Below are 17,324 nucleotides of genomic sequence, written 5' to 3' on the forward strand. Positions count from 1 at the left end.
TGATGCTACTACAATCAGTTGATTTAAGATAATTAAATAAGTAGTTATGTCGTGCCTCAAATATTTGCTTTTGTTAAGAAAATATTATGCATGTGTATGCAATTATGTGAAAAATATCATGTTGTCCCGAATAGAAAAAGAAATATGAAATATGAAACGAATTTGAAGCAAAACAGCCCATTCTTCTTACATAATGTAGAAGATGAGGGTCTGGCAAAAAAGTAGTTTATTCCAATATTTTCAATGTATAAAACCACGTTTGAACCGTTGTTAGATAATGAACTTCTCGCCAGTCTGTCCATCCATCTGACATTCCATCCTTCATACTTTTAGTTTCCCATTAATATATGGAGACCCGATTTTTTTAGTGTAATTAAATTTAAATGAAATGTTAAGTATCGCTAAAGACAGGTTTAGATTGTTTTTCGTCGTTTTTTCCCTCCATTTTACAGTTATGGTATTGGATTGTTGCAATAATTCAAAATGTTGTGCTAACCGAAAATTAAAATGAACGCAGAACCCCTGTATGAAATAAATTGATTGAAATTATAGAAAATATTAAGACCATCCCACACAAGTTATGCTTGATTTTCTTTGCTTTTACTTTAAAGATTCCAAAGTTATTGTTTATTTGTTTGTTTATGATTTTCGTTTTCATATGGTGTTTGTTTTGTTCTTTATTCAACGTACTTAATTCAGTTTACACCTGGTATCTGTTCCAACTTTTTCCCAGTTAATGACAGGCTGTGAAATTGTTTACAGTTATTTTACACGAATATCTCAAATGTATTGCTTGGTGCTTTAATCTGATTAGGGTTTTTAGACAATTTACAGTACATTGTATTTTAAATTCATTCATCCATTCATTTTTTACAGGTGCAAAAACCAAGAATGTAAGACCAAATGAGTACGTATTATACCGAATTTTGAATTCTGTTCATTGCAATTTGCAAAATATATCATAGTTAAACTAATTTACATGTGTTCAAATCAACATGTAGTTGAGGGCGATTAGGTCAGTTTACTAGCAAAATGGTTCTTAGATTTATAATATAGTGTCATAATAAAGAGAAACAATGAACATTTTAGCTTTGTGACAACTTTTTATGTATATCAATAAACACATCATAGATACCAGGACTAAATTTTGTATATACGCCAGACGCGAGTTTCGTCTACAAAAGACTCATCAGTGACGCCCGAATAAAGAACACAAGTTCATCAAATGCAATGTACCCTTTTCCAATGAATCAAGTAAAAAAAATAAGAGCCAAAAATATTTGTTTGTTATTTCCCGTAGTGAAAACTGTCAATTAAAGCTCTTTCAGCTGTAAAATATAGTTTCATTTGCAAATATACAGCTTTATATGTTCTATTTTGAATAATAAAAAAAATCATTTATTGTTTCTATTCAAAACTAGGTTTATTAAAAGTGAAACAAAACAACATATATTTAAGATGAAAAAGTTCAGATAGATAAATAAAATTGACAGAATTAATGATTTTATGCGGCGTGAAAGGGAGGACGATATTGCAATGCGAATCGTGGACAAAGATGAAAAACAACTACGACTTTCATCCCATTTGTTCAAATTTGGTGCAATTTTATGAGAACGGTATTCTTTGCACATGTATACATACTTTGCAAATATATTGTATAATGAATCATTTAATCTAAATCTTTGGCAATTTAACCTTTTCTAGGTCCATTGTTAAAAAAAAACAATCAGTGTTTAGTTATCGCTGATATCAGTAGAAAGTTGGCTTAGTTCAATGGTCACGACCTTCATTTGCTCCATGAATGAATCTAAATGTGCAAAAATGTGTTAGAGAATTTAAGAACTTTGTGGAATGTTGGAGACATTCGAAATTGATTTTTTTTTTTTTAAATAAATTATTTGACAATCTTTTTAAAAAAAAAAACCAGATTATTACATAGTTACTGTTGGGTTGCTCTAATCTCAATAGTTTAATTATCGATATGTAAACTACTCGGCAAGGCTCTTACTGTGCATGTTGATGACTTAACTATCTTGATAGTAAAAATCCGAACATCCACTGGTTACCATGTACAAATAGAGATTTTCTTGATTTTTAAACTCAAATTTAATTAATAAGACATCAAATACTGATAACTTTTAAATGTTGCACTTCCTGAAAATAGCAAAAGGAATGCATACGTAAATTTGTCATTTACACTTTTTGATATTTTACATTAATTTGGTGAATGTGTTTATTTTTTTTATCTTACTGATGGAGAACAGAGGAATCAATACTAAAATTCGTTTTAGATGTGAATCAACATAAAAATAAAATATACAGTATGCATAACAACTTTATAACTTTGCAATGTTTTTTTTTTTAGTTTGAAAGTTAAGTTCATTTATTGATTTCCTTCCTATCCATTTTAAAAGTTTTTGCATATTTAAACAATAAATGTCAGTCTCTTTATTAATATATAGACGGCCTTTGTTTATATATAAAAGGTCTTTGTTTAAATATAAAAGGTTTTGTTTATATATAAGATGTTTTTGTTTATATGTAAACAGAGGAGGAAATAGCTGTAAATTTCAAGCTAAAACTTACTATTTTCCTTCCAGTGAAAGATGTTAAATCTATACTAAAATATTATTATAAAACACATTAAAAATGTACATTTTCCAACAAATCAAAGTGCTATTAATGACTTATTGAAAGACATTTTACTGAATAATAAACAGAACTTAAACAGTTGATTACATAATTGAGTAACACGTGTAACATGCGCCTAACACTTGTTATTTTAAACGTGTATGTTACTAAACGGATAGACAATGAATATAGGGAATATGTTTTAGAGATAAACACCGACTAAGAAGCAAGAAAACAGTTATAGGCCACACATGGTAATCAACGTAATAACAAATGCCACACCTGGATGCGGGCTTCGGTAAGACCCGTAACAATTATGTATTAAATCTCAATGAAATAGACACTAAATAATCTCCTAATTATACAAATGTACCAAACATTTTAAAATACACACAAGACTAAGAAAGACTTGAAATTCCTGATTTAGGGAAGTCGAGAAAATACAGCGGAGTTAAACAAGTGTAATAATATCGATCTCTCAGCCCTGTCTCTAAACAAATGTACCTCTAGTATATGCGGACTAAACAAAAAACACAACAATACGCAATGTAAAACTCAGTTGAAATCAGCCCGACTCCGACTTGGATAAGGTAACTTAAGAACCTAAGCAAACTGACAACCCCAATACCACCTATTACACAAGGCGTCAACTACAAATTACTTGTATACGATACATTGTCTGTATCATGCCAACAACTGGTTCTGGAATAAATGTGTTTATTTCCAATGCAATACCATATGCATGAATTAATATTACTTCCAAAACATGCCATGCTATTCAATAACTTTCGTAGTTATATCCCTAGTGAATACACTGGTGAAAGGTTGCCTAGGTAAATTTTAAAAATTGTTTGTATGCACATTGAACGACAAATCTATGTGACGTATAAAATTTTCTGACGTCAGACACACAAATCAATGAATGTGTTTGTAGATAGATGTTTTTGTGTTCTGTTAAATTGTTCCTTTTAAAATTGTTTTACGATGATGACTGGTGTACCCATATTCTGACTATTTTATTTATTGTGTTTGTTTAGTTAACGCATCAATGTAAATATAACGGAAATAGATGAGACTGTCATCAAAGTGAGAGGGTTAGCGCTATAAAACCAGGTTTAATCCACCATTTTCTACATTTGAAAAGCCTGTACCAAGTCAGGAATATGACAGTTCTTGTCCATTCGTTTTTGAAGCGTTTTGTTATTTGATTTTGCCATGTGATTATGGACTTTCCGAATTGATTTTCCTCTAAGTTCAGTATTTTTGTGATTTTACTTTTTTTGGTAAGCATTAGAGATGAACGACGACATTATTGTAGTTTTGTAAGAATATTAAAATAAAATTTTGGATGTGAAATGCCTACACGTATGAGACATGCCAAATGTCTGTATGTTGATCTATATTTACAAATGAATTCCTTGTATTCATGATATTCAGTAAACGTTTTGTAAAAATTTGTTATATAAGAAACTCTGACATTATTGCTCCAATATAGTTAAATATATGTTTTTTTAATTCAACTTAACTTTGTTAATCCGGAATAGTATTTATCAAACATGGTCTTTTGACAAGGTCAATACGTTATATATGGACCTGTCTAGATTATATTGATCGATGCCGAAGTCTAAAATGCATAGACCTCATTTAATCTGACCTGGTCTGTTTTAATAGGACCGATGGATATAATGAGGTGCAGGGAAGTAATCCGGTATTCACAGATTCATATTCTACGTTGCAGTCTAACCCCGGTATATGCGTTTTAAAATACAAAATTATTGGCGTATATTGAGTTCACAAAATAAAGATTATATGTTCATTTCGTCTGCTCAATACAGTATAAATCAAATATACAGGCATTATTTCAAACTAGAAATGCATTACTATAGAGCTATAATTGCATGTGAATATATGTAAACGAATATAATGAAATCGATGAAAAAATACAACTGATCATCTTAAACAGTTATATAATAGCAACTTAATATTTATTTGATTTGAAATACATCATATTAAAATAAACGATACATAAACATTTATAAACGATTATATAAAATATGTTTGTTTGATAGTTTTCGAAACCCCATATTCAAGGCGTACTCTTCTTAAATAGCTTGGTTTGAGGATATCTAGCGCGCAAGTAGCCTGTAAAGACATAACATTTAAAACAATTTTGTCTACCGCACATATTCAATTCTTTTATTTGTTCTGCATAGTCCAACATTCACTTGTCGTAAAATCTTAGACCGTCAGTAGAGAGACTTTTGGTTGAATGTAGATCAAAATGTTTAACTGCGGATTAACAAGGCGGTAACATATTAATGTGCGTACATGGTCTCACTATATGAACTTGTTTGCTGACAAAAATGTTTGGAGGAAAAACGACGATGTGTCGTCGACTGAATTCAAATGGACATGTTTTAGTGTTCTGAGATATTTGAAAACCAAAATGGTCGTCTGGTTTGTAATGTGAACGCGATTGTGACATTTTGTTTGAGTATATATTCGCATATCAACTGTTGTATGTAGACATGTGACATTAAAGTCTTAACATATCGACACATGCTGTCTCGCTCCTTTTGGAGTTTGTGATTTCCTCATGTGTTGATTGTTATCTTCATTTGTCTCAATAAATTTACGAGATTTGAACATCTACCATATGCGATCTCGCCTGTATAAAGGGTTGTGTCATTTATTTCAAGTGCAATAAGAAAACAGTTACCGTTGATTCATTATTATTCGTTGGATACAAATATTCGTGGATTTCGTTGGTAGATGGAAACCGGGAATTTATATGTTCAGCGAATTGTAATTATGTTGTATGATTAAATGCAGACTTTTGAAAAACCACGAAATCAAATATCCACGAAAATGCAAATTTTCCTCAATACTCGAAAATTGGTACCCACGAAAATAAATGAATCCACAGTAGCTAAACACCATATAGTAACATTAGGGTAATACACTGTTTTCTATTACAGAATCAAGACCTATAGAAGACCCCAGGTAATAATGAAAATATTTATATTCTACTGCACTCGAATGTCTAAAATTGTTAATACCAAATAGGTTTTTTATGTTAAGATTTTGAAGCCGTTTTTGATACGTTTTTGCTTGATTAAAATATGTTAATTGCTTTGACGTAGAACTTGCAAACTAGGGGGAAGAATAAAGGTCCGTTACATTTGTCAAAGAACGCAATCAACGTAGGAGATAACTGTCGCGAGTCTAAAGAAGAAAAAACTTCAGTAGAAACGTTAAAACCCAACACATAAAAAAAAATATAAAAACGTTCAGAATATTTGAAAAGGGTTTTCTAACATTTTACATTTTGATATTTTGTATGTAGTGTTTCATACAAGGGTTTAGTTTGCAAAATTTGAAGTTAAAAATGAATATATATGTGTACATGGTTCATTTAAAGTGAAACCCCCACCTCAAGGACTAGGAGGTAGGCTGCAATGTTTGGTCAACTTTGTCCATTTGTCTGTGAATTTTTTTCCGGTCACTACCAATTACTCAGCCTCTGTTTAAAGAAATACATAAGAAGAAAAAACATAACAAAATATTCATCTGGATTTTTTAAGGTTAAGGGTAACCGTGGTTACATGTTAACGATTTTCTTGTCTGGTCGTCAATTTCTTTGATACTTTCGAGTGTTTTTCTCAGTTAAGTATGTAATTTGCTGTAGTTACAGATTTCTCAGCTTATGTCTTATGGATTTTTTTTGCATTCAGTTTTAATTTTTTTTAATTTTGTATTGAACCGTCTATGATTGCGGGATAAGGCCATTTCATTTTTCCGCGATGTCGAAAATACGAAAAACGTAATGTCGAAAATGCAAAAACGCAGAATCATTTCATTTTAAAGAATATGGAGGGCAAAAAGGCAAAAACGCGTAATGGCCTTAACCGGCAACAATAGTACCATGTTATTGTTGCAGATCTCTAACGCAGCAACTCCTTCTTGTCTAACAAAACCTTCAATTCGTATTAAAAACCTAGGACATGCTGTTGAAACATTTCTATATGACTAAGAAATTACCTGAAAAATATAGATAAATCCATATTAGGGCAAATTTGCTTGAGGGAGTTAAAAACTTAAATTCGCAATAATTTATAAATTTATAAACGGATAATTTACGAAAGGCTTTTCATTATTTATGTCAACAGATCTGCTACGCAGTCATGTACAAACACGTACTGTATGATGATATTTTTAATTTTAGTTATCGGTCATTATCAAAAAAACATGCAAATATATGTTATTTGTTTTTTTTTAAGTCACAGACATAAAAATATATCAAAGTTACACTTGTTTATGTTAGATAAGATTGTTTTGCGATACACTGTTTACAGTTTACACTATGAAATGTTATAAAAACATCCTTAATGTTTTCTGAAACCCTTGGATATAGCCAAAACCTTTCAGACCTGAAATAGCACTATTATGCATATATTTTGTTATAAGGATTTATCACTATTTATTGCATTTTGATATATACAAACATTTTTTTAATGATTTGAAAAGTGTATGTTGGTTTTATCAAAAATATTTCAACATAAAGAAGAGTCTCATTTTTTAAAAGTCACTGGTGTAACCAAAAGACAAATTGGTTGGGTAAAAGTTATTTTTCTAAAGATTTCAGCATTTATAATAGTTTCTCCCCTAGCAATGTTACCTGTAAGCATGTAATGCAAACAGAAAAAAAATCTATGTTGAAAATTAGTGAAAAAATCTTAAAAGTAAGTAAAAGCTATATATCGTAAATGAAATTAGTGTCCATGGTGTACCCTTAAACAAATCTTTTTCCGAACGATTTCCTAAACTTTGATTTATGAAGACATTGATAGTAGAAACATGCACTAGGAACAAAATATGACATAGGGGAATGAAGCACTTATATTGCAACTTAATCTCAAAATACACCCGTACATCATTGATGTTACTGTCAATGGTGAGACCACTTTAATAAAGTAACACCATTGGCCAGTTTAGTAACAACACTGAATATATTATGACAATCAGCAATTTTAAAAAAAAATCATATTTAACAACCGAAACATCCTATTATTTATGAAATATAATACCTATCTAACAATTTTTTAACAATATAATGTATTACCTATACCAAGTTTTCACAAACTGATGTATGCTGGTAACACCAATGACACTATTTAGTAACACTTTTGACATTTTTAGTTATTGATGTTATGTTATATAATTTGGGATTTTTTAGCCTAAGAATTATCTTTTCTTCTTTTTCTTTTGCTTAGTGTTCTTTTATTTGTGTTCAGTACTTAATAAAAGTAAAATTTGAACTTTGTTGTCAAAGGTGATACTTTTGTGTCATTGTAGTTATTGAAGGGTGAGTGGTATTACTAGATAAAAATGCCATAATTTTTATTTTTGATTAACAAATGAAAGTTGTTTTAGGCCGTATACGAAGGATTAGGCATTATCTAATCATTTAGTCTTACACATTTTACATATATTCAGTTTTAGTGTATACTTTAATATTAACAACAGCCATAATTAGGACAACTATGTTTTTAACAACAATTTATTCTGAAAGTTATGTTCAAATAGAATGCATACCTATACAAAAATATGTCAATAAGTAGAAATTTAAACCTTAACACCAAATTGGAACAGTTGTTTGGTATTTAAAAAACTAAATAGATATAGGAAGATGTAGTGTGAGTGCCAATGAGACAACTCTCCATCCAAATAACAATTTAAAAGTAAATGCATGTTTTTATATTGATAACACCATTGACATGATTATATCAAAGGATGACCTACAATTGTTAAAATTAAAGGAACTCCTAATTTTACACATTGCATATTTCTGAATGTAGTTGCCAACATATTTCAGAATATCAGAACGTATTTTAATTTTTAAAACAATGACCTCAGTTTCCTGAAATTTCCCTCATCGAAATGTCCATGTTTTTTTTATAATGACCCTTATAAGAAATAAAGATACGTGGTGTGATTGTTAATGAGATAAATATTCATAAGAGTCTAAAGGACAGCTATTGAAGCAACTATAAGGGACCGTACGGACTTAAACAAAGAGCAATGAGCAAAACCGACATCACTTAGTAAGCTACATAAATTACAATTCAAACCAAAAATCCAACAGTCTGATTATGACAAACGAAGCAAAGAAAAACAAATGTGACAGACTGCAACCAACGACAACCATTTTAAAACAGGCTCCTTTGTGAGCGCTCAAACCGTCCCCTACCTTAAATAGGGATGTAACAACAGATCCTAATAGGATTATAACATGTTTTAAATACCTAAAACCAAATTGGTATGTTTTGCACGATATCTATTTTGTTGAAATTTATGTCTTTGTTTTTTTCCTTTTTTATATACTGAAACGCATTGATAATATATAAATATTAATAGTTCTGATATATATTAAGAATGTGGAATAGCACCTGATGTGAGTACCTACGAAAACTTTGAAGACGGGTAGGTACATGTACTTAATTGCTTCGAAAATATTTATATAAGAGACCTTTGGAGTGCAGCATATCTGATAGTTTGCTTTGGTATCTGACCTATATCGCATACATGTAAATAAAATCCATTTGAAACATTTTCATCTTTGTGTTTGTTTAAATGAAAATGTTATTTTGTATTCGGGAGTTGGCCCAGTTTAGTCGTGTCGAAATATCGGTCAATAAAAAAGTATAAAACATCTGATATATATACATACAGTTAAATGTTGTACAAGTTATGTGCTTCTCTGAGCGTCTCTGTAAATACATAGTGCCTAATCCATGTTTTTAAACAAAAAACATGTATAACAAACAAAAATATTTTCTCGTGACAATTCAATCTTTTACTAATGCAGGTACGATCCATCCGATAATCTAACTAGTCATAAACATTGTACCTATCAATGTCCAATGTTTTAGTTGCTGTATATTCGTTAAAGTGTCATCTGTTTCAAAATAAATGTCAATGACAAGAATTTACACTATCAGGAATTCCAAATACTAAAGTAATCGTATTTGACTTGGCAATCCAATAAAATTGATTATTTGTACTGTTATCGTGTAATCAATCGTACAGATTTTGTAACACAATACATTAAAGCAAAAACACGGATCCGTAATGGAATTTACACACCAACTAAATAATCGTCCAAAAAAAGTAGATGTACGAGAAAAGAGATTCAACGAACAATGCATGGGTCAGACAGCCCGACTTGGTACATTTGTTCAAGCAAAACATGTAATGTGGTTAGGCCAGAATTAAGTGCGAACCACCACCATTTTGTCTAGCAAGACCATAATAACAAACGTGAACAGTCCAACTTACGACAGGACGACAATACGTTTAACAAACAAATAGATTAATACATATAATATGAAAGAAGAATCAAAAAGTGCTAGGACCAAGTAGCTACATGTAGCTAGGTAGTCATACATCTGAGCTGTTGGTTAAATGATATGTGCATGTTCATTGACGATTTCTACCTACTAGATATAACATTGAAGTCCTACAATGGCCTAACATTTTTATCTAGACTTTATTCATTTTCGATTTATATTATTTGCGCTTTTTCATATCTTCATACTACATGTAGTATTCCGCATGAATATACCTCATCTTCTTATAAAAATGCCATACCATGAATATACTGATTTAATCCAATATAGGGGCCTCGGTGGCCAAGTGGTCTAAGTAGTTCTACTACTGTAATCACTAGCCAGTAAACACTGAGGTTGTGAGTTCGAACCCCGCTCGTGCGGGGGCACTCGACTTCAATCTTAATTGACTAGGATTGTCAGTTTTCCTATCGAAGGTCGGTGGTTTTCTCCGGGCACTCCGGCTTCCTTCACCAATAAAAACTGGCCGCCACGAAATAGCGGCAAAAGTGGGGCTAGAAAGTGACGTTAAAACACCAACAATCAATCAATCAATCAATCAATCAGTTTGATCCAATATATTTATAGAGATTACATGTAACTACTTTCTATGAATCAAGAATCTATAAAGCTACATGTAGGTGTTTTGCCTGACGTTATATATAAAAACATATTTTCAGGTCATGAAAAGAAGAACCAGTGGATGTATACTGATGTGAAGATTTAGTCGTTTGCTAGAATTATTTATTTCAATTTTTTTCTATCTTTTGGCCATGCTATTATCTGGTAAACTTTCAATGTGCATAATTTATTTCTACGTCTTTGTGATATTTTTAGGTGTATAACATTTCCCCATAAAAATACTTGTTTGCAGCTTATATTATTCTTGAAAACAATCACTAGAAAATATACTGAAATCAAAATTGATATGCTAGTCTTGGACCTACAGTCTTTAGAGACCAGTTACAATGTTTCATGCACATTTTTGTATGGATAGACTCGTAGGGGGAATATGAACGATTTATATTATCACGTTGGTAATTCACCTCGATATATGTTTGTTTGGATCAAACCAAAAGGTCTGGTCCCTCTAATAACGGTAATATCAGGGAAATATTTGCATGATGAGAATAGCCTTTACCTATAGCGCAGACATGCTTATCGGTGTTTATCGGTGTTGATCCAATCATACGAACACTGGTAGGGATTTGAAACCGTAATTATGTCCATTTGTAAATATTAAAGTATTCCTCTAGCTTTTTTTCAACCTTTCATATGATTAAGGAATATTTCTAAACATTGAAATTTAAAATGTCTAAAAGTTAGTCAATCCCAATAAACATATATAAAGTTGGTGGAATATGTATGTTTTTTTGGTTTTATTTGGTTCTTTGACGATTTCTATAATCAATTTGATGAAACTGTTTTAGTAGTCTTGTGGTAGAAATAATTACACAAATCAATTGGGGCTATTCGTTTCTTAATATTAGTCTGTCTCTGTCTCTGGAGGTTAACAGCCTTTAACATAAAGTACGCTATTATAAGCTAAAAGAATAAAGACTGGATGCACTTCAGAAGTAATGATTTGTTCAAAAAGTGAAAGGTGCCTTCTAGCTAGAATGTTACTCTGCGTATCGATCTCTTATGGTCTAGGAATTACTCATCGAATATGCAGGTAAAATTTGCTGCTGAAAGTTTCAAAGAAATAAAATCAATTTATTAAATTATCAATGTATTACTTTATGTTATGAATTTAACTTTTCTGTTTTGTTATGACTCGTTAAAATGTGTCTTCACTTTTTTAAATTTCAATGAAGGCGTGCACACTTTAATAGGTCGTTGGGACCGAAAAAATAAAGTGCATGCATCAAAATCAGAAGAGCATAGTTCTTCTACAAAGAAGTCACTATACGGCAAAGAAAAAAGCTTTGTCATGTCCTATAATGAATTACATGACTTAGTGTCAATGTCAACTCATATTGAATATTTTAGTTATGTTTATCACTGTTTATGTCAAAATAAAATTTTAATAAAATCAAATGGCTTCTTTTACAAGTCACAATGTTTATATAATTGATACACTGCAGTTAATATGTAGATGTGACAATTATAAATAGCGCGATAAAGATGCATACAAAAATATTTAAAGGCATGCTGGGAATGGGATTCGGGCAGGAGATATTTGTATCATTTTGTACAATGCATGAATGCTCTCCTTTTCATGAATATCAGAATCCCCGTATAAAACTTTTTTATGGAACGATTTCTGTTTCTGGCGTGTGTACCGCATGTTTGTTTTTATTTACAAACACAGTTGTGTTCAAATTTCATTTTTTGTCAACTTACAAATCGCAATTACAAAAGATACAAACTATAAGAACTTATTTTGTCATGTTACCTTAAAATACGTTGACACTAGAGTCTTCAGGTTTTGATGTTTTGTTTGATATTCATCCTTTTTGCTAATATTGCTGATGCTATTTTAGCTTCTATCGTCATAACTAATAAATCCTCGTGAAAAATAATAAATAGCTTCAACAAATTTAGTTGCCTTAGCACTAGTATTGGTTTAACAAAATAACAAGGTATATACACGAAGGACAATTATAACAGAATTCAGGGAACAATATAATAATGCAGAGACAACTTATAGTAACACATATTAACTGATTATTTACGATCTTAATTTCCAAGCAGGATTTAAACAGTTTCTTAGTTAGTACGATGTCTGACCTACATTTGTAGCTCTTAACTTAAAATAGCTTTTCGTGTATTTGGCCATGAACAATAATACTTCGGCAAAAAATTACATCTAACTGTTTTATATGAAGGACAATCCAATACAAAATAGTATCCATCTTAATTATTATTCATTTTACAACATCTAACAATACTATTTTTTCTGTGAATACTGTCATGAATCGTATCATTTACATTTTGCTATTGTAAATTTAACATTCTTTTGTTGTCATTGACTTTTTTTACTGTGAATAATGTAGGTTACACATACAATGGTGAATGTGGTAACTCAGATATTTGAAAAACTTTAAGTTTATAAACGATAGCTTCGATAAAAGTAAGTTGAAGCTGCAATTACAAGATTAATGTAATTTGTACTATTTGAATGCACAAATAAAAAATCTCATAAAGCAGAAAAACAGATATGTTAAAGAATTATTATATTTAAATATATTTAGGGATCTAGAAATATTGTACTTTATGGTTTATGTGGAACAATCAAGAACAAACATTAAATAGAACACTAGAGGTAAAATTATAGAAGTGATAGAAAATGGTTTGGAAGCGGAAACATTGTTTGCAAGATTTTGCTAGCAAATTTATGACATTATACTCGAATAAATACTTATTGGCATGTATAGATTAATCATCTCATAGAAATAAAATTAATGTGCCAGTGAAAGAAAATGCAAAACATGTTGTAAAATTATCACTATTTCTGTTACATGTAATATATATGCTAAACCTTCTCTATACCTTTGTATATCCAATTGTATAGTCACAAAGAAAACTTTCATGCATTAAAATTCTTTACTTGACAAAATCTGTTATAATAGCTCTTATAGTTCATTGGTTGTTAGTGACTCGAATCTGTCTATACAAAAAAAAAACACCCGTTGGTCAATAGACTATTTAACAAATCAGCCATATTTCCCAGATCTCTTAATGTTTATTTATACTAGTATTCAATTTGATAATCAAGCGGGAGGATAAAGAAAAATGTTTGATATGAGCTTAGTTCTTCATCTAGAAAGCATTAAAAAATTACTTCTTTTTTTATTCGGAATGCTTTCTCCATTGTTTGTTAATTTATCAAACATTTAGGGATGTTAAAATAAATGTTGAAAAAAGAGGCGAAAGAATCTAAAGAGATCATAGTAAAACTCAAAGTGGAAAACGAACTAAAAATGCTATTGTAAAATGTAAAAAAAAAAAACAACGACATAAAGACACAGAACAGTCTACAAAACACAACATAGAGCAACACGAACCCCATAAACACCAAGGGGTAGGTATCAGGTGCTCCGAAAGGGTAAGCAGATCCTGCTCTTATATGACACCCGTGGTGTTGGCTCATTTATGTACATAACCGGTGATAAGTGTAATTAGAAAGATCGCGTTCAAGAATTACAAACTCATTTGTAACTCATCTGTCGTCGTCGCTTAAGGTGGTACCCAACACCTTCACTAAAATTAATTTGGCTCGTTTAATTTTCATAAAATTTTGACAAAGTATTGACTTCGACCCTTTGACAAAAATATAAAAATTTCAAAAAATTTGAACCAACCATTTTATCAGAAAAAATACACTAGTTATATAGCAGTTTGACAGGCAATAATTTTGATCATTGAGAAGCTTAATATTCCCTTAACAACACAACGTAATTAAAACGTAAAGCTGATTTTTAAAGAGTTATCTCCCTGTAGTGTTACGTACCACCTTAATTTATAGATTTTTTAACCAGGGTATCCGTATTGCTACCAACAATCATTATTTGTAGTTTATATATCTTCTGCATTGTATTGTGCATTGGACGAGAGAAAATTAACATTACATATAAATAATATACAAAAGGTAAGTTTTCCAATAAGGAACTACTCAGATGTAGGGTGGTACTTTTGGAATGTCCCTAGAATGTAAATTTGACAGAAATTTTGCTTTGCAACATACAATTTGACCTAACGTGGCTGTGTACTTATACATCCTCATTTGGCAAGGTTACACTGCCGGTTGGAAGACAATAAATCTAATCTCCACTCACTCTTTAATTCATAAACATTGTATCATTCATTATTCAAATTACCTGAATAATCAGGTTTGTTCATCCGTAGAAAGGGCTGTGGTATTTTTCTCTTACTTTTTGTAGCTCTGAGCCACTAGGAATGTGTTGTAAATGCATTCACAATAACGATACACTAAATGCTTCTATGCCAATCTATATATTTCACGCCTATAACTCAACCTGCCGATATTCTAACCCCTTTGTATCTGCGGTATCATTTCAATCATAGTTATTTTTACAGAGGGGATTACTTCAAGTAATCCAACCCTCGATATGCCTAAAGAAATTATTTTTGTAACACTGCGAACATTGTTTATTATATATAAGAACTGTATTAGGCATGTATCATGTAGTATAATTGGTATATACGGAGTGTAATAATCATGAAACAGAGTTCGCTAAAATTCATTGTTTTAGACTTTTTTACTTTATTTTATTGTGTTATATACAAAGACAAGAAAAACAAAATATTTTCAAACTTAGCTATTATATAATTATGCTGTACCCTTAGCTATTATATAAGCTGTATCTTTGTTTAGTACGAAGTATCAGCAGCAATTAATTGCTATCTAATGCTTAATAATGATTAGCATGACCATTGTATGCTGTTTGATATCCATCGTATAACAACGTTCAATTTGTAACAGTAAAGTATCTTTTATCATATAAATCATAATTGTCAATACAAATAAATGTAAATTAACCCATTCAATATACATGTATCTATGTATTGTATATTACAAACAATATCCAAAATCTATGAAGTAATGAGACTTATGCCACCAGTATACCATAATATTTTTGTTGTTTTTGTTGTAGCCACTTCATGATTTCTGTCATGTTTATGTAGTAATTATTTTTATTATCCCTCTTTGTATATATACATTCTATACATTTTAATGTAATAGTTTATGCTTATTAGAGACATGATTTTTAAGCATGAGATCAATCGGATTAATCAGGATTCTTGCGAAGCAATAATGCATGTATGTCTCGGTCGACGGTTTGATAAATAATACAAAGATACATAAATGAGGTCCATTTCCCGTTATATTTATCGGTCATCTAAATTTAAAAGGTCATCGTCCCAGAGAAGATTTAAGGGAAGATAAAAAAATACTTGTGTAAAAAACTGTAGAAAAAGTTGTGAGGAATAACTAGATACATATAATGGAACGGACGGACAAGGGTAAAACAAAAAGCCCCCAGTTTTCAGTTGCGGGTGCAGAAAAACAATTTTCAGTAGCGGGTACAGAAAAACAATTTTCATGTCTTTGGTTTGAACCTACTGGTATCAAATCTTGGACGAACCGCACTTGACACTCAAATCGAGTACTCTTCCTTCGGACGATTGAGTCTAGTGCATAAATATTTGTGCATAAATAAGATAAATTGTGATTCTCATTAAAACAACGTCTTGTCCTTCGTCCTAACCCATTTTGCAGAACTTTTCTATTGGATTTATTTATAACTTGTTCCCGCTCGAATTTGCATGAAATATGTGTCAACAAACAACAATGAACTAAAAAAAGTCACGATTTATGAAATACAAAGACATATTGGTAGTGGTGTGGTGTATTTACATAATTTGTACATGTATAAACTAAAAAATGTACAACAATAGTTATCAAAGGTACCAGGATTATAATTTTATACGCCAGACGCACGTTTCGTCTACATAAGACTCATCAGGGACGCTCAGATCAAAATAGTTATAAAGGGCACCAAAACAAGTACAAAGTTTAAGAGCATTGAAGACCATAAATTCAAAACAGTTGTGGAAATTATACGGAAGCCGACAAGGGCCATTCAAAAAAATATAGCATGTCGTAATTTCGACATAACATGTTGTTATTACGACATCCATATGTCGTAATTTCGACATAACTTGTCGTTATAAGACATCGCTATATATATATTGAAAAGTTTAATATTTGCATCGTCGCAAAATCTTTGGTTCCCTTCTTTGAAAAACTTATATATTTTATAGATCTCATTCAAGTTTCTCCAATAATCATTCCGACTGTGCAAGGGCTGTACAGCCAGTGAAGGTCGTTAAAAACTTCCATGTGTTGCAATTACCATTAGTGGAAGGGCTGTATAGCCAGTCAAGGTCGATATAAACTTATATTAGTTGCGAAATAATATGTACAATTGAATGAGGACTGACAATAATCGTACGATCCCAAGCCAAGCTTCCCACCTCCCTTTAATTCAGCGCAAACTACATGGCTTCTTGTAATAAGGGTGAATTGAAGTATTGATTGATATATTTCTATTTTCAAACGTTGGGCACGATATTCCTACAACACGACGTTACACTTTTCAAAATGCGGCGTCAAAGAGGGTTTTTGACTTCGATTAATTTTTGAAAGTTCTATTCGGTTTTTTATATGTTGGTTCATTCTGGTTCTGTTTTGTGATGTCATTTTATCATAAATTACCTCAAGTTGTGGAAATCGATTTAATAATGTTTACCCTTTGAGTTATTTCAACTGAAAAT

The 17,324-nt window shown here is 30.9% G+C and overlaps 1 protein-coding gene across 1 annotated transcript in view; it reads left to right on the forward strand.

Moving 5' to 3' along the window:
* LOC143078640 (cell adhesion molecule CEACAM5-like) overlaps nucleotides 1-17,324 on the forward strand; it is a 65,671-nt gene that overhangs the window by 11,201 nt on the left and 37,146 nt on the right. The window lies entirely within an intron of this gene.

This window comes from Mytilus galloprovincialis, chromosome 6 (assembly GCF_965363235.1).
Source record: "Mytilus galloprovincialis chromosome 6, xbMytGall1.hap1.1, whole genome shotgun sequence".
Lineage (NCBI taxonomy): Eukaryota > Metazoa > Mollusca > Bivalvia > Mytilida > Mytilidae > Mytilus > Mytilus galloprovincialis.